This window comes from Eriocheir sinensis, unplaced genomic scaffold, assembly GCF_024679095.1.
Source record: "Eriocheir sinensis breed Jianghai 21 unplaced genomic scaffold, ASM2467909v1 Scaffold19, whole genome shotgun sequence".
Classification (NCBI taxonomy): domain Eukaryota; kingdom Metazoa; phylum Arthropoda; class Malacostraca; order Decapoda; family Varunidae; genus Eriocheir; species Eriocheir sinensis.
In genome coordinates, this window is record NW_026111294.1 from 286,453 (window position 1) to 309,313 (window position 22,861).

General features: G+C 47.1%; 1 pseudogene; it reads left to right on the forward strand.

Annotated features, from left to right (window-relative positions):
- The first annotated feature begins 8,086 nt into the window (after window positions 1–8,086).
- Window positions 8,087–22,861, forward strand: part of LOC126990684 (C-factor-like) — a 72,856-nt pseudogene continuing 58,081 nt past the window's right edge.

Here is a 22,861-nt window from a genome sequence, read left to right on the forward strand (position 1 = left end):
AGCAGGCAGAAAATATAAAGAAATGCAAGTTGAGAAAAGAAATAAGAAGAAATATGTTAAGAAATGAGATATAAGACATTAATTAATGAGTGATTTTTATTTGTTAAGCTACTCTGACGAGAGAAAAAAAATTCAGTTTTCTCGGTGTAACTCGGGAACTAATAGACGTATGAGGAATTTGAAGATACCATAAGAATCCTCACTAAATTCCGCTTCGGAGCATATAATCGGCTAAAAAAGATGGCCCACAAAATTTCGAGCTAGCCGCAGATTTCTCAAGAATCGGAGGGAATGGAACACACACACACACACACACACACACACACACACACACACATGATCCCTTTTTCACGGAAAATGGTAAATTCGATGCGGCAACGCCTAAGGTCATATGACATCGAAGTTAAGAAATGAGATATAAGACATTAATTAATGCAAAATCTGAAAAAAAAAATACTTGGTGCTGCAGTGTTTAGGGTTAGATGGCACCAAATAACCGGAGTAAAAAAAATATATATAAGTTGAGGAAAGAAATAAGAAGAAACAAGTTGAGAAATGAGAAATAAGAAGATAATGATACAATACATCCAGCAAAAACTTAAATAATTTATCGAGTCTTACGTTCAATGGCGATTTTTTATTTTATTTTCGGACTTGCATTAGAGAGTAAATTCATATTTCAGCCTGGTCATTAACCTAATGTCCTTAACCTTTTCCGTGATTACAATCTCGTGGTCATTCGAGGGTCAAAGAAAGATCTTATCTTAACCCTTCAAGTATCCCTTCTCCCGTCACCCCCTCCCTGCTGGGCACCCCTACCGAGAGAAAAAAAAATCAGTTTTCTCGGTGTAACTCGGGAACTAATAGACGTATGAGGAATTTGAAGATACCATAAGAATCCTCACTAAATTCCGCTTCGGAGCATATAATCGGCTAAAAAAGATGGCCCACAAAATTTCGAGCTAGCCGCAGATTTCTCAAGAATCGGAGGGGAATGGAACACACACACACACACACACACACACACACACACACACACACACACACACACACACACACATGATCCCTTTTTCACGGAAAAAGGTAAATTCGATGCGGCAACGCCTAAGGTCATATGACATCGAAGAGCATGCAGAAAATATAAAGAAATGCAAGTTGAGAAAAGAAATAATAAGAAAGAAGTTAAGAAATGAGATATAAGACATTAATTAATGCAAAATCAGAAAAAAAAGACTTGGTGCTGCAGTGTTTAGGGATAGATGGCACCAAATAACCGGAGTAAAAAAAAAATATATATAAGTTGAGGAAAGAAATAAGAAGAAACAAGTTGAGAAATGAGAAATAAGAAGATAATGATACAATACATCCAGCAAAAACTTAAATAATTTATCGAGTCTTACGTTCAATGGCGATTTTTTATTTTATTTTCGGACTTGCATTAGAGAGTAAATTCATATTTCAGCCTGGTCATTAACCTAATGTCCTTAACCTTTTCCGTGATTATAATCTCGTGGTCATTCGAGGGTCAAAGAAAGATCTTATCTTAACCCTTCAAGTATCCTTTCTCGTCACCCCCCCTCCCTCCTGCTGGGCACCCCTACGCCCGTCACCTTCTCGCTTCCGTACGCTAGTCCGAGTGGGGGGTGAGGGGAGGATGAGGGGGGTGAAAAGGTAAAGAGATGGTGTGGAGGGGGGTGGGGGTTAGGAGGGGGTCCAGATACCCTCTTCCGTAACCCCTGCAAATTACCCCCACTCCTGTAACCCCCTGCTCACCCCCAACCCCCACTTCCAGTCCCCCACTTCCAGTCCCCCACTTCCGTACATTTGTTACTACGTCACCCCCCTCCCTCCCTGCTGGGCACCCCTACTCCTGTCACCTTCTCGCTTCCGTACGCTAGTCCGAGAGGGGGTGAGGGGGTAAAGAGATGGGTGTGTGTGCGGGGGGGGGAGGGGGAGGGGGTTAGGGGGTCTAGATACCCTCTTCCGTAACCCCCCCGCAAATTACCCCCACTCCCGTAACCCCCTGCTGACCGCTGACCCCCCAACCCCACTTCCAGTCCCCCACTTCCAAATTACCCCCACTTCCGTACATTTGTTACTACTGATGTAATACCCTTCATAACACACCCACCACAGCACCTTACAGATGTAATACCCTTCATAACACACCCACCACAGCACCTTACAGATGTAATACCCTTCATAACACACCCACCACAGCACCTTACAGATGTAATACCCTTCATAACACACCCACCACAGCACCTTACAGATGTAATACCCTTCATGACACACCCACCACAGCACCTTACAGATGTAATACCCTTCATGACACCCACCACAGCACCTTACAGATGTAATACCCTTCATGACACCCACCACAGCACCTTACATAATTAATATCCTTCAGGAGACCCACCACAGCACCTTACATAATTAATATCCTTCAGGAGACCCACCACAGCACCTTACAGATGCATATTTATTTTGGTGGTTCCAGCAGGGCCACCAGATGGCAGGTACAGTTCAGTGAAGAACCCAATTGCTTCTTTGGCTCTGCCAGCACAAACTAGCATGCCAAAGGAAAGTAGAACGGTTGACTTGCGTGGCGTGAACTCCTGAGGAATGAAGAAGGCACACGGGAAGGGAAGAGGAGAAAAAGACATGAAGAAAGGAAGAGATGAATGTGAAGTGATGTGATGACTGACATGACAGGAGGAGACTGGATGCTGCTGCTGCTGGCTACTTCAATACATCTCAAAACTCTCTATATCATACACTCCCCAATACTTATGCAGCACACACGCACCGACATGCATACAACACCTCTCTTCAATACATCTCAACGCGTCCTGCTGGGAGATCTCTGAACCATTACATTCATTTATACTCAGTAGTGGTGTATTCCAGGGAACATTTCAGGCATTGCATCTTATTCTTGTAAGTTTTGGCGGCTGTTCAGCCCATGGCAACGTTGCTGTACGGTTTTAAGTGTCTCCCTGTCTCCCTGCGTCCTGCTCCGATGACCCAGCCCATTAGTTGTACAAACGAATTTTATTTATAACAATTTAAGGAATTAATTATTTTTGGAGATTTCAACTTGCCTCTAATTGCCTGGCGTCAAGGAAGGCCCCCGTCAGTACAATGCCCTCCACTCCACCAGCCATTCATGCACTGCTTCATGTCTCCTGGTCTGCACCAGTGGGCGTCTGACCCAGCTTTTGTCACATCTGGCAACATATTAGACTTAATTCTGACTTCGGATGGTTGGAGACGTGGATGTACCGGGTAATTTTCCCAACTGTGGTCACTCCCCATTGATTTTTCAGTAGGTACTGTTTCCAAGCGGGTACGTAGCAAAGGTACCTCCAGTCCTGTGACTAAGTATGCCTGGCACAGGGTGAACACAAGACAACAGACTCTCACCAGCATGATACTGACTGGCACTTTGAGTTTTCCAGTATGTCTGTTGATGCCGTGTTCTTGAGGCTTATAGAGCAATTGTGTCCCATCGGGTCTACGTTCCTATCACTGCGGCTCTAATTGTGTCTCCCTGTCCTCTGTCACCACTGTGTCCACTCTGGGGTGTCTTATTCATCGAGGGATTCGTGAATCAACAAACACATCTCCGGCTAATGACGTGAGATTATCCAATATAACGCAATTAAGATTATCCATTATGACGTAATATTACCCATGGAGGCTTTCATTCATGTATCAGCAAACACGTCTCCGGAGGCTGTGACGTAATATTATCCATTATGACGTAATATTATCCATGTGGGTGTTCATGTATCAGCAAACACGTCTCCGGAGGCTGTGACGTAATATTATCCATTATGACGTAATATTATTCATGTGGGTGTTCATTTATGTATCAGCAAACACGTCTCCGGAGGCTGTGATGCAAGATTTAAAGTTCGCGCCTAAACAGCTGACGGGCTCGCCGGGCCCAGTGACCTCAACACCCACGTGAGGCATTGTACGGCACTGATATGGCTTGAGCCTTGAGGAGCCCCAGACCGGTAAAGAACACGTCCAGTACACGATCTAGCCTGTTACTTAGCATACAAAGGCCTAGGGAGTCGTGAAGTACTCATATATGAACGCGTAAGCAAAACTTTATTCAACTGGAAAATGGCAGCACCTCCTACTGTAGTGCGGCGACGGCCTGATGAACGAGCCTCCCATAACCCACTAGCCAGTGGGGTACCTCTTTGGCCGACTCGGTAAGGAGTGGCTCTCCCGTCACGCTGGTCGCGGGTTCAATCCCAGGCAGCCGGGGAATACCCACTCCTTGTCTTGATTAATTTCTCGTGTGTTGTTTCGATACACGCAGAGGACGTGTAGGAAAATAGAAAAAGAGAAAATAAAAAAAAGCCCGGGGCATTACACTACCATATATACAGCCTTACACAAGCTGATACAGGCGCTATCATTGCACAGTGTGACAAACAGAAGATTAGTGTACATATCTTAACACTAAAACAACACTGGCATGGCCGCTGCAGCCTAAAATTATGAAGGAATATATCCGGTAAAGGCGTGGAGAATGGCAACACCTCCCGCCATATTTGCGGCCTTATTCGCTGACACTGGTGTACGTTATTACTGCACAGTACGATAAACAGAAGGTTACTGAACATATCTCAGTACTAAAACAACCCTACACGACATAATAAGGACCGGTACAGCCTTAACATATGGAGAAATGTATCCAGTAGTGAGGAATGGCAACACCCTACAGTTTCCATACTTCCAAAATTAAGCTCAAAGAGGCAATAACTGTATGATAAACAGAACACACAGTATGATAAACAGAACGTTGATTAACATATCACCAAAACAAACATTAACAACACCAGCATGGCCGGTAAAGCCTCAGAACGTGGAGAAATAATATGACAGCTACTCGATCGACCGTCAGCTGGCGGCCCCAATGACCCGTAACTCGCACCACGTAACACAGTGATAGACAGCTTCAGGGGCTCATAAACTAGTACAAAACTCGTCCATTACAATACCTAGGCTTTCATTTAGCATAGAAAGACACCGGGAATACTTAAATCTGATAGCGACTGCCATCAGCTGGCGACCTCAATGACCCCAAAACTAGGTCACTTAACTCAATGATAGACGGCTTCAGGGGCTCCCACACTGGTACAAAACACGTCTGTTGCAATACCTAGGCTTTGTTTAGCATAGAAAGACATACTGAAGCGTCAAATGTTCATATACACACATAAGGAAAAAATGGTCAACTTGTGGGAAACGGCAACACCTCCTACCATGTATACAGGCTTATACCGTGCTTTGTTATCACGCAGCGTGGCTAACAGTGTACTAGTGAAGATATCTGACCACTGCAATACTGAAGAACAACAACACAATGATCGGTATTGCCTAAAAGCAGGATTAAATATATCGGCTTATGGCACCTCACGCGGCACCCAAGAAATTATTCAACAAGACTTTGGGCCCACGGCAACACCTCCCATCACATATACAGGCTTGTACGGGGCTTTGCTATCCCTCAGTGTGCTTAACAACAGACTGAACAAGATAACTAACCACTTTGATATGCAGGAACAACACTGCAATAACCGCTATGGCCTAAAAATAGGGTTAAATATATCCTCACATGGCACCCTCACGCCGCAACACACGATTCGTACCCAAAATATGCAAGTCGACTCGGCCAAACGGCAACACTTTTCAACACAGGTAACGCTCTCACAGGCCTACGAGGGCGTATATACCTGCACAGTGCGGGGAATATTACATAACTAAGCCTATTGTACCAGGAAGATAAACATAAACCACACTAGAGTCCCCGCCATGGCCTGAAAAAGGGAGAAATATACCCTTGGACGGCACCCGCCACATTCTCTCAATCAACCAGGCAGAATGAATGGCACCTGGCCGCATCGGGCGTACAGCCACTCCCGTTGAGGCCTATACTGGATCCTAGGGGTGCTGTAGACCTATAAATCAACCTCAAGATAACTCCTGTCGCCTCAATACGCGATAATGGAAACTTTAACATTCCAAAACTTACATCGGGGTTGCGTTTTGGGGTTGACCTTTTGACCTTGAGACCCGGAGGAAAAGGAGGAGTTACGTTATCAAGGGAGGGAAAATTAACATAGGAGTGTTTCTACGGCTTTATTGAGTCTATATCTATGTATATATTTACCTATCTGTATGTCTATCTGTCTAACTATACCACTGCAATGACCTCTTTCTATCTATTGACCATTTCTTGTGTATTTGCCCGTCTGTCTGTCTGTCTATCTGTCTATCTATCTACTTATCTATATCCGTTTATGTTTGTCTATTTAATTATATCTCTGCCTATATATCTATCTATCTATCCCTGTGCAATAACCTCAGTATCTATTGGTTTATTATCTGTTATCATGCAATAACCTGTGTAAATCTATCTGTCTGTCTAGCTATTTATCTATTCTCTTCATTCTGCCCTCTCCTCCTACTCCTCCTCCTCCTCCTTGTTTCATCTTTTCTTTTTATCTCCATCTCTCCCTCTATCTTCTCTTATTGTTTCCTCCTCCTCCTCCTCGTTTCATTTTTTCTTTTTATCTCCATCTCTCCCTCTACCTTCTCTTATTATTTCCTCCTCCTCCTCCTCCTTTCATCTTTTCTTTTTATCTCCATCTCTCTCTCTATCTTCTCTTATTGTTTCCTCCTCCTCCATCTCCTCTCATCTTGTCTTTCTTCTCTTTCTCTTTTCAGTTTTCACTCTTCTTTTCCGCTTCCTCTATTTTCCTCTTTTCTTCCTCCTCCAATCCTCCTCTTTCTCCTCCTTCTCCTAGCTCATACATGTCTTTTGTTCAATATATACTTTCTCCTTCTATCTGGGTATATGCTAATTGTACCACTACTACTACTACTACTGAAATGCCTGAATTTTTCTCTTTACTATACTCCCACACGACCACTGCGTGTAACGAAACACACGAGAAATTAATCCAGACAAGGGAAGTTTTGCCGGCGCCGGGGATCGAACCCGCGACCAGCGTAACGGGAGAGCCACTCCTTTACCAGTCGGCCAAAGAGGTAACCCCCTAGCTAAGTGGGTTATGGGAGGCTCGCCCATCAGGCAAGTCGTGTCACTACACTAGTACTGCTACTACTACTACTAATGATAATAACAATATTAATAATAATAATGGATATGAAACATTGCTTGACTGTTTTGCACGTTCTATTTTGCTTTATTTAATTGGACAGCAGATAAAGACATGGTAATTACAACCAGGTAAACACACACACACACACACACACACACACACACACACACACAGATTGAAGGAGATGGACTTGACGACACTGGAACAAAGAAGGGAGAGAGGAGATGTGATCACGCTGTATAAGTTGGTAAGTAAGTTTGATGAGGTGGATAGAGATGATCTCTTCTCAACTGTGAGGACACAGGGGCTGAGAGGACATGGAAAGAAACTTAATAAAGGAACCTGCTTGAGCGACTTGAAAAAGTAGGTTATATAGTTTTCCACACAGAAGTGTTAACACATGGAACAGCTTGCAGGAAGAGGTGGTGGAGGCGAGCAGTGTCCACCTAATGAAGGAAAGGCTGGATGAATGTATTTATGGAGACGGGACTATTAGAGCTTAGCTCGGGCCACCTAGACTACAAATAGCTAAATACACACACACACACACACACACACACTTGTGAAAGCAGTGTAGCGGTACAGCGGTACAGTACCTATGATTTATATATATATATATATATATATATATATATATATATATATATATATATATATATATATATATATATATATATATATATATATATATATATATATATATATAGCCACGGACGCTGTATATATAGCTGCACCTTCCACCACCACACAACACCCAGCCGCACGTGCCCCAGTAATGAGATTCCCTTGTAGTTATGAGTGAAATCGTTATTCTGTTTTGGTAATGGTGGAGAGGGAGGAAGGGAGACCCGAGCCCCAGACCAAGGCCGAGTAGTGCCTGGCGGGGCGTGCTGACGTGTGTGTGTGTGTGTTGGTGAGCAGCGTTCATTGCAAGGTGTGCTCCTCCATATTTACCGCATAAAATGAAGACAAAGATTCTTGTGTTGCCCTGTAATGTGTTGTTCTATGGCTGTGTTGTTGTCAGTGCTAAGAGGCTGGGGGAGGGAGAGGCTTAGTGAAGCAGACTATGGTGATGCCAAGGTTATTTACTTTGTTGAATCTCGTCGACTACGGACACAGCTGAGGTGGACCTCCGCTGCTTCCCACTGGCTCCTCTCCTCTTGCTGAAGGTTTGTAGAAAAGATATATGAAGAGACAGTGATGTTTCATAAAGTAGATTATGAGATACTGGCACGGACCTAAAACGAATCTTTACCAAGACGATTTCCGTTGCCACTTGGATAACCTGGCGCTGGTGGCTGGTCAGGTACTGTTGACAGCCACTTGTCCAAGTGGTACTTGAAGGTGTCGGGTGCTACTGCAGTCAGGTTCCTTATGCTGGGAGGCACTGCATTGAATAGGCGTGCTCCAGTGTGGGTGAAGCTGTTGTGCACGATGGTTTTCACTCTTGAGGACTCTCTTGCCTCGCATTCATCTTCTGCCTCTCCGACTCAGGTTGCCTCTGGGGATGATTTGAGAATGTCTATTCGGGAGGAAATAGTAGAGATGGACGAGAGAAGAAAAAGGAAAGAATCAGTCATATTCAGGGGTGTAAAGGTCGAGTCTAATGAAGATGCAAGGACTAGCATTGCAAACATCACTTGCTATCTTCTGAATACCACTCCATCTATGTCTGATTTATTTTGTATTGATAGAAACAAGGGTCTTTACAGAGTTAAAATTGCCGATGATGACTCGCGTAGGAAGCTAGTGATGGAAGCAAAAAATCTTAGAAACAACCACGAGTTCAATGGCATTTATGTTAATAGGGATTTAACATTCAAACAAAAAAAAGAACTGTATGAGAGGCGACAAAGGAACAGGCTAGCTGGTGCCTCAGCTCAGCCTGTAGCCCAGCCTGCCAGTTCTGATTCTCTTGGCTCAACTGCCCCTTTACTACCCAACTAAATGTTAGTTTGTGTAATGTAAATAGTCTTATCAATAAGGTTGCATTTGTTAAGCACTTCTTATTTTCAAATAATGCACATGTATTAGGGGTTACTGAGACGGTTAATTAGTACTATTCCAGATGCTGCAGTTTCAATTACTAATTATAACGCATTCAGAAATGACGTTTCTGGTTCAGTTCATAAACATGGAGTTGTCATTTATGTACACAATTCTTACAGATGTCTCAACATGAACATCAAAATACCTAACGTCTGCTCAGTCTTTCTTCCAGATTACAAAATATTTATTGTAGTTGTTTATAGACCTCCCTCTTACTCTCTTCAAGACAATAATAAACTCATAGATTTTCTAACAGATTTTTGTACTAACAGGGAAGTAATAGTGATTGGTGATTTTAACCTTCCTTCTATCTCTTGGTTACTAGGCGGTGTAAATAATGTAACTGCTAATACTGATAAACTTTTTCTAGACTGTTTCACCTCATTAGGCCTCACTCAGTGGATTGATGAGCCAACAAACATCAGGGCAGGCAATACTTTAGATCTATTTCTCACTACTGAAACTGATCGAGTAGTCTCCTCTAATGTATTTCCCCCATTTCCCAACTGTGATCACTGTGTTATACTTTGTGGCTATATTTTCCAGTAAAAACCTGTGAAGTCAAATGTCAGCGCTGCATCTCCTTTCTGGCCTAAAGCCAATTTTAAGCAAATTAATCAATTCTTGTCCACTGTAGACTGGGACTTTGAATTCCAGAATATGAACTCTAATGATTCATACAATAAATTTTGTCCTATATAAACTATCTTGGAAGAACATGTGCTCCACAAAAAACTCTTCGCTCCTCATCAAGTGCCCCTTACAAACCATGGGAATACAAACCTCCTAGAGCTCTTATAAACATCCGAAAGAATAGTTGGAACCATTACAAACAGATGAGAGCAGTACATGCTAGAAACTCGCTTTTGAAGCTTTGCAAACATTTCTGGATGTAAATTACCAGTACAGGAACTATTCCACTCAGAAACAGATTTCTTATGAGGAGGACATCCTTAATAATTACTCAGTTAAGCCCAAATTATTTCACTCGTACATACGCCGGAAAAAAGTAGGCTGTCCTTCCGTTGGTCCTCTCGGTGATGCAGAAAACTTAGTATCCGACCCTAAAGAGATGGCTCAGCTCTTAGGTGGTGCTTTTTCCTCAGTGTTTACCATACCCTCTGGTCTTCCACAGTCACCACATCAAGTACATGATGGCTCCTTTCACCAGATACACTTCACAGTTCATGATGTTGCTAGGGAACTCGGTGCTATTAACCCTTCCACTGCAATGGGACCTGACTCTGTTCATCCAGTATTACTAAAACATTGCTCCACTAATTTAGCATATCCTCTGTTTAAAATATTCGTTTCATCTATAAATTCGGGGGAGATTCCTGAAATTTGGAAAAAATCTTCAGTAGTACCTATTTTCAAGAATGGTAAACGAAGTGATCCTCTTAACTATCGCCCAGTAAGCCTCACTTCTGTTAGCTGTAAAATTTTAGAGAGAATAATTGTTGCTGCACTGCATAATTATTTGGAAGCCAATTCAGTACTGAATGTCAACCAGTTTGGTTTTCGCTCTGGCAAGTCTGTGGAGGATCAGCTCTTACTTACGTATGATGCAGTCTCTGAGTGGATGGACACGGGCAATATGGTTGATCTTATTCTCTTTGATTTTTCAAAAGCCTTCAACACTATTAATCACCAGATTCTATTTACTAAACTTAATTCAGTGGGCATTAATGGTGTTATTCTATCTTGGATCAAGACATTTCTATCCCATAGGACTATGGAAGTTGTAGTGGGCGGACAGATCAGTTCTTCATTTCCAGTAATTAGCGGTGTGCCACAGGGTTCTGTGTTAGGTCCTACTCTTTTCCTTATTTACATAAATCACATCTCCAATACTTTAGTATCAAACATAAAATTATTTGCTGATGATCTTGAACTTTATCTTCTGATAAAGCCTCAGAGCCTTAATACAGTGTTGGAGGGCATTAGTATTGTCCAAAGAGATATTGATTCTTTAATTAAAGTTGCAGAATCGTGGGACTTAAAGATTAATACTGACAAAACTAAACTCATGAGCTTTGGCACTGACCTCCGTCAGTCTTATGATTTGGGCCTGTATTCATTTTATACTGTTAAAGGCAATCCCCTAAGTTTCAGTTTTGCTGCAGTAGATCTCGGCATAACCACTGATCCGTCATTAAGATTCCATCAACATATCCAATCTGTAGTGTCAAAGGCTGCTGGTTTGTCATATTCCTTTCTTAAGTCAACCTTGTGTCGCTCACCTTCCTTTATGGTTAAACTATTCATTACACATGTACGTCCACTTCTTGAATTTGCATCCCCAGTATGGAACACAGGTTATATTACTGACTTATCTCTTCTAGAATCAGTTCAGTGTCGATGGACTAAGCTTATCACAGGTTGTGAGACTATGTCTTATGATCAGCGACTTAAAACTTTAAATCTTTACTCTGTGAAAGGAAGACTATTGCGGGCAGATATTATTAAATGTTGGAAGATCTTCAATGGTATGTCAGCTATATCACCTACAGATCTATTCACCATGGCACCAACAAGGGATATTACTAGAGGGCACAAGTTCAAAATTTTTGTTCCTCACAGCACTTGCGAAGCCAGACATAGATTTTTCTCAGTTCGTGTGGTGAGGCTGTGGAACTCACTCCCCCCAGAGGTAGCAGAGTCAACCAACCTAAACTCTTTCAAGAAGGGACTTGCTGAGTTCCTGGGAGACACTTTATTTCATTACTGAGCTCAATCTACTTATTACCATTCTAAACAGGCTTTTAGTACACTTTCCAGTCTTATCTTTCTTTGTCGTGGATTTCTGTTGTTCTCTAATACACAAGACTGGCGTGCTAGCCACTGTGGGGTTCCCTCCTAGGGAGCCCAACCAGGTAAGAACCAGGTAAGAACCTTCAGTCCTCTTGATGTAGCACAGCCTTCCGCGCCTTGGGTGGTGGTGCTCCTGAAGGCCGGCATTTGGTACCAGCTTCTCAAGTGTCTTCACATGTACATGATGATGTACCTGTCTCGGCGCCGCTGTAGTGAGTAGAGATGCAGGTGCTGTAGCCTTTCCCAGTAGTTGAGGTGCTCCATACCCTCAATATGGCTGGTAAATGTTCTCTGCACTGCCTCTATCCTTGATATATCTCCCACTCTGTGTGGGGACCACAGCTGGCAGCAGTACTCCAGCCTAGGGAGCACCAAGGATTTCCACAGTGTCAGCATACAGTCCTGTTTCCTGGTTCTGAAGGTGCGTAGTATCCAACCAGTGAGTCTTGGGGCTGTTGCTGTGATCTTGTCGTAGTGCAACGTGAAGGTGGCGTCATCACTCACATACACTCCAAGATCCTTGACGTGGTGTTTGCTTTCGATAGTTTGCTGGTTGCAGATGTAACTTGTTGTGGTCTTCAGCTCCTGTAGTGGGCCATATCTAAGTGCCTCAAATTTGTCACTGTTTAGCAGCATGTTGTTCTCCTCTGCCCAAGTTATCACTCGGTCCACGTCAGCTTGTAGCAGGGCAGTGTCACTGTGGGCTTGTTGTACATGTTTAAGGATCCTCGTGTCGTCTGCGAAGGATGTGGCCTGGGCATGCTGGAGGTCTTGATCGATGTCTTGTATCATGACCAGGAACAGGAGTGGTCCCAGCACCGAGCCTTGAGGAACGCCACTTTTGACTGGGCTGGGTCAAGATAAACTGCCCTGGACTGACACTTGTTGAGTTCGGCCTGTGAGGAAACTGTGGATCCATTTTCCTAGGTTACCACTGATACCATGAGCCCTGAGTTTGTGTAGCAGTAGCCCATGGTCCACCTTATCGAAGGCCTTGGCGAAGTCTAGGTAGATGACGTCTGCGTTCCTGCCCTCCCGCACTGCCTCGAGTATTCCTTGGTGGTGCTTCAGTAGCTGTGAGAGACAGGAACGACCTCTCCTAAATCCGTGCTGTCCCTCGTTTAAGGTGTTCCTCTTTTCTAGGTGGTCGACGAGCTTTGTGCAGATGATCTTCTCAGTTATTTTAATGAGGTGTGATGTTAAGACCACAGGACGGTAATTCTTGGCTTGTCCTCTGCTGCCACCTTTGTGGATGGGAGTTACTATCCCGGTCTTTAGTAGTGGCGGGACTGTCGCTTCACTTAGTGATTTGTGCCACAGTAGCTGAAGTGGTTTTGCTAGCTCATTCCTGCAGTTTCTTAGCAGTATGGCATGGAAGCCGTCCGGTCCTGCTGCTGAGTCCGGTGCAATACTGTTGATGGCTGCTACAATGTCCCCGGTTTCTAATTCTATATCGGTGAGCAGCTGGTGATCTTCTGTTGGGGCTTGGAAGAAGGAGATAGGGTTTGTTACCATCTTGTTCGGCAGTGGGGTGCTGAAGACACTGTCGTACTGTTGGCGGAGCAGCTCAGCCATTCCTTTGGGCAGCTCACAGTCTCATTACCGTCCGTTATCAGAGGGCCTACTGGGGCACGTCCGTTGAGTTTTTTCTGGGCGTACGTGAAGAAGTATTTTGAGTTCTCCTTGATGTTTGACACTGCCCTTCTTTCATCTCTGGCTCTCTCTTGCTCATGGGATTCCATCAGTTGATGTTCCAAGGAATCTAGCTGGTCTTGAATCCGACTCCTTGTTGTTGTGTGGTGCTCTGGAACACTGAGTAATTTTTTCTTCAGAGTTGACCTTTTTCTCATTAGGATTTTCCTGTCCCTTGGGATGAGCTGCTTTGTCCGGTTACCTTTCCGTGGGGTCCACCGTTTGCAGATGTCCAGGGCCTTTTCCTGTAGGAGCATCAGTGAGGTGTTAACATCCTTCCCTGTCATAAGCGCTTCCCAGTCGGCAAGTTCAAGTTCCGCTCGGATTTGGTCCCAGTTCACCTTTAGGCTGACACCACCAGCTTGTAACCTTCATGGCAGCAATCAAGACTCACTCCTTCGCTACAATGTTGTATGAACAAGTGCACCCAGGATTATTTATGGAGGCTAACATCATTATAGTGTTGGCGGCCCTGCGATGGTGACGCTCATCATCAGCGGCAGTAAATGTGAACACCAACGAGAGTGTCTGTGCCATCCAAGGGTGGGCTGTCTTGGGTGGTGGCCAGTGTGTGTGGGAGGGCTGTCTTGGGTGGTGGGCCAGTGTGTGTGGGAGGGCTGTCTTGGGTGGTGGGCCAGTGTCTGTGGGAGGGCTGTCTTGGGTGGTGGCCAGTGTCTGTGGGAGGGCTGTCTTGGGTGGTGGCCAGTGTGTGTGGGAGGGCTGTCTTGGGTGGTGGGCCAGTGTGTGTGGGAGGGCTGTCTTGGGTGGTGGCCAGTGTGTGTGGGAGGGCTGTCTTGGGTGGTGGGCCAGTGTGTGGGAGGGCTGTCCTGGGTGGTGGGCCAGTGTGTGTGGGAGGGCTGTCCTGGGTGGTGGCCAGTGTGTGGGTGGGCTGTCTTGGGTGGTGGGCCAGTGTGTGTGGGAGGGCTGTCTTGGGTGGTGGGCCAGTGTGTGTGGGAGGGCTGTCTTGGGTGGTGGCCAGCATGTGTGGGAGGGCTGTCTTGGGTGGTGGGCCAGTGTGTGTGGGAGGGCTGTCTTGGGTGGTGGGCCAGTGTGTGTGGGAGGGCTGTCTTGGGTGGTGGGCCAGTGTGTGGGAGGGCTGTCCTGGGTGGTGGGCCAGTGGGGTTGGGCGGGCTGTCCTGGGTGGTGGGCCAGTGTGTGTGGGAGGGCTGTCCTGGGTGGTGGGCCAGTGTGTGTGGGAGGGCTGTCCTGGGTGGTGGGCCAGTGTGTGTGGGAGGGCTGTCCTGGGTGGTGGGCCAGTGTCTGGGAGGGCTGTCCTGGGTGGTGGCCAGTGTCTGTGGGAGGGCTGTCCTGGGTGGTGGGCCAGTGTGTGGGAGGGCTGTCCTGGGTGGTGGGCCAGTGTGTGTGGGAGGGCTGTCCTGGGTGGTGGGCCAGTGTGTGTGGGAGGGCTGTCCTGGGTGGTGGGCCAGTGTGTGTGGGAGGGCTGTCCTGGGTGGTGGGCCAGTGTGTGTGGGAGGGCTGTCCTGGGTGGTGGGCCAGTGTGTGGGATGGCTGTCCTGGGTGGTGGGCCAGTGTGTGTGGGAGGGCTGTCCTGGGTGGTGGGCCAGTGTGTGTGGGAGGGCTGTCCTGGGTGGTGGGCCAGTGTGTGTGGGAGGGCTGTCCTGGGTGGTGGGCCAGTGTGTGTGGGAGGGCTGTCCTGGGTGGTGGGCCAGTGTGTGTGGGAGGGCTGTCCTGGGTGGTGGGCCAGTGTGTGTGGGAGGGCTGTCCTGGGTGGTGGGCCAGTGTGTGTGGGAGGGCTGTCTTGGGTGGTGGCCAGTGTCTGTGGGAGGGCTGTCCTGGGTGGTGGGCCAGTGTGTGTGGGAGGGCTGTCCTGGGTGGTGGGCCAGTGTGTGTGGGAGGGCTGTCCTGGGTGGTGGCCAGTGTGTGGGAGGGCTGTCCTGGGTGGTGGGCCAGTGTGTGTGGGAGGGCTGTCCTGGGTGGTGGGCCAGTGTGTGTGGGAGGGCTGTCCTGGGTGGTGGGCCAGTGTGTGTGGGAGGGCTGTCCTGGGTGGTGGGCCAGTGTGTGTGGGAGGGCTGTCCTGGGGGGTGGGCCAGTGTGTGTGGGAGGGCTGTCTTGGGTTACCGTTATCGTTGATGAGGTTTCAGGCCCTGCTGCTCCGCCGCTGATGCAGCGCTCTACGAGGGCCGTCAACAATTTCAACGTTAGCCTCAATAATAGTCTTCCATGCACTTATTCTCAAACATTGTAGTGAGTGAGTGAGTGTCTTAATTTCTTTTACGAATAATATCACGTATAACAACTAGTTCAGTGTTCATGTCCACTATTTTCATTATAGTATCACAATTAAATATTCAACAATTATTTCCAGCACACTGAACATTCATCACACACAATTTATGTTTCAGTACAGACACTATAATTAATAGCCATGATCAGTCATGTTACGAATTCTCTCAATTTCAGTCTGGAAAACTAGACAACACTGGTCATTCACTGAGTGGATGATTTCAGGCTTCTTGTATTACCTCACACAATTTATGCATTTCTTCTCGGCCATGGTGCACTCCTGTGATTTATAATTGCTTGTGCATTTGAAACATTTTGGGCATCTCCATTGGTCTTGGCAGTACGGTTGGCCTCAAGATGGCCACATCTCTGACAGTGATAGCATATAATTGCATGATATCTGTCTCTCACTGTGTATATTCCCCATTCTAATTTTAGCTTGTCATGATTCTTGTGAATCAGCTCTCTTACAGTTGGGTCACACCTCAAAATGTAGTGCATCGTGCCGCCAGCCGCAGGCTTGCTAAAAACCAACTCAGTCTTATCCTCAACACCCCCAATGGCATGTAAGAACTCATTGCAGTCTAAGATGGTCTCCTTTATTTTTTCCTTGGTTTCCTCTTTATGCACATTGCATATCATGATCTTTGGTTTCATCTTTCCAACACTCTTGGTATTAATTTGCTCAACAGACTCCAGTTTTTGAGCAGCCTCATCCCTTGTGTTCTCATTATCAAAGTTCATGACAATGTTACCTCTATTTGTAAATCTTGAATCAGTTATTTGAATACCATTCAGTGCCTGGGAGACTTCATCCTTCATGTCTGTTGCCTTCTTTTCCTGTGTAGAGGCCTTGACAACAAGTAAATTCTTCTTAACTTTCCTCTTACGTTTGGTGACCTCAGCCCAAGTTGCATCTGCTGACTCCACATGTGCATGCTCGGCTCGCTGCAAAATGTCCGCCACATCTTGCGCCACCTCAACCAACTCCTTCACACTGACTGCTCGTAACTCAACTTCTTGTTTCACTTCTGTGGTGGGCCAGTGTCTGTGGGAGGGCTGTCTTGGGTGGTGGCCAGTGTCTGTGGGAGGGCTGTCTTGGGTGGTGGCCAGTGTCTGTGGGAGGGCTGTCTTGGGTGGTGGCCAGTGTCTGTGGGAGGGCTGTCTTGGGTGGTGGCCAGTGTCTGTGGGAGGGCTGTCTTGGGTGGTGGGCCAGTGTGTGTGGGAGGGCTGTCTTGGGTGGTGGCCAGTGTGTGTGGGAGGGCTGTCTTGGGTGGTGGCCAGTGTGTGTGGGAGGGCTGTCTTGGGTGGTGGCCAGTGTGTGGGAGGGCTGTCTTGGGTGGTGGCCAGTGTGTGTGGGAGGGCTGTCCTGGGTGGTGGCCAGTGTGTGGGAGGGCTGTCCTGGTGGTGGCCAGTGTGTGGGAGGGCTGTCTTGGGTGGTGGGCCAGTGTGTGTGGGAGGGCTGTCCTGGGTGGTGGCCAGTGTGTGTGGGAGGGCTGTCTTGGGTGGTGGCCAGTGTGTGGGAGGGCTGTCCTGGGTGGTGGAAAGTGTGGGTGGGAGGGCTGTCCTGGGTGGTGGCCAGTGTGTGGGATGGATGTCCTGGGTGGTGGCCAGTGTGTGGGAGGGCTGTCTTGGGTGGTGGCCAGTGTCTGTGGGAGGGCTGTCTTGGGTGGTGGCCAGTGTCTGTGGGAGGGCTGTCTTGGGTGGTGGCCAGTGTGTGTGGGAGGGCTGTCTTGGGTGGTGGCCAGTGTCTGTGGGAGGGCTGTCTTGGGTGGTGGCCAGTGTGTGTGGGAGGGCTGTCTTGGGTGGTGGCCAGTGTCTGTGGGAGGGCTGTCTTGGGTGGTGGCCAGTGTCTGTGGGAGGGCTGTCTTGGGTGGTGGCCAGTGTCTGTGGGAGGGTTGTCTTGGGTGGTGGGCCAGTGTCTGTGGGAGGGCTGTCTTGGGTGGTGGCCAGTGTCTGTGGGAGGGCTGTCTTGGGTGGTGGCCAGTGTCTGTGGGAGGGCTGTCCTGGGTGGTGGGCCAGTGTCTGTGGGAGGGCTGTCTTGGGTGGTGGCCAGTGTGTGTGGGAGGGCTGTCCTGGGTGGTGGCCAGTGTCTGTGGGAGGGCTGTCTTGGGTGGTGGGCCAGTGTGTGTGGGAGGGCTGTCTTGGGTGGTGGCCAGTGTCTGTGGGAGGGCTGTCTTGGGTGGTGGCCAGTGTCTGTGGGAGGGTTGTCCTGGGTGGTGGGCCAGTGTCTGTGGGAGGGCTGTCTTGGGTGGTGGCCAGTGTGTGTGGGAGGGCTGTCTTGGGTGGTGGCCAGTGTGTGTGGGAGGGCTGTCTTGGGTGGTGGGCCAGTGTCTGTGGGAGGGCTGTCTTGGGTGGTGGCCAGTGTCTGTGGGAGGGCTGTCTTGGGTGGTGGCCAGTGTCTGTGGGAGGGCTGTCGTGGGTGGTGGCCAGTGTGTGTGGGAGGGCTGTCTTGGGTGGTGGGCCAGTGTGTGGGAGGGCTGTCTTGGGTGGTGGGCCAGTGTCTGTGGGAGGGCTGTCTAGGGTGGTGGGCCAGTGTCTGTGGGAGGGCTGTCTAGGGTGGTGGGCCAGTGTGTGGGGGAGGGCTGTCGTGGGTTGTGGGCCAGTGTCTGTGGGAGGGCTGTCTTGGGTGGTGGGCCAGTGTCTGTGGGAGGGCTGTCTAGGTGGTGGGCCAGTGTGTGGGAGGGTTGTCCTGGGTGGGCCAGATTGTGTGGGAGGGCTGTCTTGGGTGGTGGGCCAGTGTCTGTGGGAGGGCTGTCTTGGGTGGTGGGCCAGTGTGTGTGGGAGGGCTGTCTAGGGTGGTGGGCCAGTGTGTGTGGGAGGGTTGTCCTGGGTGGTGGGCCAGTGTGTGTGGGAGGGTTGTCTTGGGTGGTGGGCCAGTGTGTGTGGGAGGGTTGTCTAGGGTGGTGGGCCAGTGTCTGTGGGAGGGTTGTCTAGGGTGGTGGGCCAGTGTCTGTGGGAGGGCTGTCTTGGGTGGTGGCCAGTGTCTGTGGGAGGGTTGTCCTGGGTGGTGGGCCAGTGTGTGTGGGAGGGCTGTCTTGGGTGGTGGGCCAGTGTCTGTGGGAGGGTTGTCTTGGGTGGTGGGCCAGTGTCTGTGGGAGGGCTGTCTTGGGTGGTGGCCAGCATGTGTGGGAGGGCTGTCTTGGGTGGTGGGCCAGTGTCTGTAGGAGGGCTGTCTTGGGTGGTGGGCCAGTGTCTGTGGGAGGGCTGTCTAGGGTGGGTGGGTGTAGTCTGGTATCTGGGACGGGAGGGTGCCAGGCACTGCTGCCATCACCATTAATAATAGAGGAAAGATGATGTTTGTGAGATATTAATTTCCTTGAAAATATGGTCTGGGGTGGGGTATATCGAGGAATATATTTGGTAAAGGTATGGTAAGGTCAGGTTATATAAGGTTAGGTTATATTGTTTATGATAAAGAAATAGATATTGTCTGGGGTGGGGTATATTAAGGCACAGGTCGTTATGTTAGGTTAGTCTTAGTTAGGTTACGTCAGGTACGGTAAGGTCAGGCTAGGTTATATTGTTTATGATATAGTAATAGATACTGTCTGGGGTGGGATATATCGAAGCGCGGACCAGGTTATGTCAGGTTAGTTTTAGTTAGGTATGGCGTTAAGTGTTCAGAGAGTTGCCCGTCTCAAAATTTGATACACTGGCTATTTATTTCTGGCCAAAATATTGTGCTTTTTCATTTGGAGATATTTTTTTCTACGGAAACTACTAAAAAGTGATTTATTGCAATTTCATCATCTGGCGCCACAGCTGCAAAATACCTCGCAGAGGGTTTAGGGTGGGGGAACATATTTAAATTATCCCAACCAAACTTTATGACCTAACAGCTAATGGGGGGCCTCGCCCCCCTCGCCCCCCCTTCTAACCAGGGGGGCAGCATCCCCCCCCCTGGACCTCCCCCCATATGTATATGTGACCTAATTCTGCAAGGGGGTATTTCTCGAAACACCGGCTGCACCGCCGCCGCGCCCGTCACCAGAGCAGTCAAATATGGCACGCGTAAACAGTGGTAGCCGTAATTATTTCGTAAAACTTGAGAAACACAACAGTAGTAGGTAGAACACCGTAGAATTAATCTAACCTTACCAGGCGAGTGTGGGCCAAATTATTGAGAGTCGTATGCCATCCCTCTAACGCTCGGGGCCCACAACACCGCGGCCCACAAAAAAGACACTAACTTTCTAAAATTCGGTAGCATCGTTTCTGTCAATTTGCAATGCATATATATGGGGTTCAAAATGCATGGAATAATGAGATCTAACCCATGGCTAGGGTGAGAAGTACTGCAGTGAGATGGGCAACTCTCTGAACATATATCTAGGTCAGGTTAGGTTATATTGTTTATGATATAGAAATAGATATTGTCTGGGGTGGGATATATCGAGGCACGGGCCAGGTTATGTTTGGTTAGTTTGTCAGGTTATGTCAGGTGCAGTTGTTATGTCAGGTACAGTTATAAATAAATATGATAAAGATTTGAATATTGTCTTGGGTGGGATATATTGAGCCATGGGCCAGGTTATGTTTGATTAGTTTCAGGTTATGTCAGGTGCAGTTGTTATGTCAGGTACAGTTATAAATAAATATGATAAAGATTTGAATATTGTCTTGGGTGGGATATATTGAACCACAGGCATGTAAAATCCATTCTCCCTAAGGGTAAGAATTTTTATCCCTGCAAAATTGTGTAGTTTTGGTAAATTTATTCTCCTGAAGTTATTTGAGATTTTATATGCATTATTTTTTGCATGTGGATTGTTAAATAGTTCAGGTTTAATATTAATTAAACAGAAATAAAATATCTTCAATATTTTTGCTGTAATAGTCTGAATAATTTTGTCTCAATTCACCCCAACAAAAAAAAGTTTTGAGGTGAATTGAGACACATTTTAGCAAGTGCCAGCAAACATTGGCTGGTGCTGCACCCTGGTGGTGGATCCTGTCACTGACAACATAGGAAAACTATAGGCGACATCTGGTGATATCTGGCTTTCTTGAGACTGTTTTCACCTCCCACCCGTGATCCGCCAGAGTCCTCTTTCTTGCTCACATGACAAGATGAATCAACACTATTTCTTATTTTATCACTCATCAAGGACAACATGCGTTAATTTAGTCACAATTACAAGATCTAAAGTTCATTGGGTACATTTCCCTAGCTGCTTAGCGTCACTGTATGCGACGGAATTTCTTAAAACGTCCTTTTTTCAACAAAATATTGACAAATGGCATCGTTTCACTTTCTTGTCTCTGATGATTTACAATGTTTTCATACCGGAAAGTTCCTACTTATCCTACAATGATGTGCAGCAGTAACACAACAGTAACCTCGTGAACTCTATATCCAACCCCACCTGGCAGGGTTACTCGTAGGAAGCTCAGGAAATGGTCCTTGCCATAGGCCTAAAGAGGTGCGGCCAGCAAGAAAGTGGCCGTACTCTGCTCTGCTGCGGCTTGTGCGGGACCCCTGATTCTTGTCAAGAATTTGGGGGTAGTCTTGAAAATCTGATGCGCTAAAACAAGAAATGCAAGAATTTCCCTAGATTTGGGAAAATTCTTGCTCGGTCCAGGGTAATTCTTGATCGCCAGACGATATCTTATGATGGAGAGTGAGCAAGACACTTATGTGAGCTTTATTCCTAGGAAATTTGGGAAGATTTACCCTGAGGAAGAGAAATACTATGTAGTAACCCATGATAGGAGGGCATACATAGCAAGAGTTCTAAAAGTTTGTATAACCAGTGTAACAATTAAATTCTTAGAGAGAGGATGAACACTCAGTAGGACTGGCCCAAACGTGGTTATGTTGGTGAGGTTAGTATGACACACTTGATCAGTGGACCAGTGCTGTTGTCAGGCACACCGCATTTTTTTTTTTTTTTTTTTTTTTTTTTTTACAGCAAAGGAGACAGCTCAAGGGCACAAAAAAGTAAACATTAATAAAAAAAAAAAAAAAAGCCCGCTACTCGCTGCTCCTAAAAAGAATCCAAAGAGGTGGCCGAAAGATAAGTCAGTTTCGGGAGGAGAGGTGTCCTGATACCCTCCTCTTGAAAGAGTTCAAGTCGTAGGCAGGAGGAAATACAGATGAAGGAAGATTGTTCCAGAGTTTACCAGCGTGAGGGATGAAAGAGTGAAGATGCTGGTTAACTCTTGCATAAGGGGTTTGGACAGTATAGGGATGAGCATGAGTAGAAAGTCGAGTGCAGCGGGGCCGCGGGAGGGGGGGAGGCATGCAGTTAGCAAGTTCAGAAGAGCAGTCAGCGTGGAAATATCGATAGAAGATAGAAAGAGAGGCAACATTGCGGCGGAATTTAAGAGGTAGAAGACTATCAGTATGAGGAGGAGAGCTGATGAGACGAAGAGCCTTTGCCTCCACTCTGTCCAGAAGAGCTGTGTGAGTGGAGCCCCCCCTCACATGAGATGCATACTCCATACGAGGGCGGACAAGGCCCCTGTATATGGACAGCAACTGTGCAGGGGAGAAGAACTGGCGGAGACGGTACAGAACGCCCAGCCTCGAGGAAGCTGATTTAGTAAGAGATGAGATATGAAGTTTCCAGTTGAGATTTTGAGTTAAGGATAGACCGAGGATGTTTAGTGTTGAGGAAGGTGATAGCTGGGTGTTGTCAAAGAATAGGGGATAGTTGTTTGGAAGATTGTGTCGAGTGGATAGGTGGAGAAACTGTGTTTTGAGGCGTTGAAGGACACCAGGTTCTTCTTGCCCCAATCGGAAATAATAGTAAGGTCTGAGGCTAAGCGTTCTGCAGCCTCCAGCCTTGAGTCGTTAAGTTCCTGAAGGTGGGTCTTCTATTAAAAGAAGTTGAATAATGCAGAGTGGAATCATCGGCGTAGGAATGGATAGGACAGTTCGTTTTGGAAAGAAGATCATCAATGAA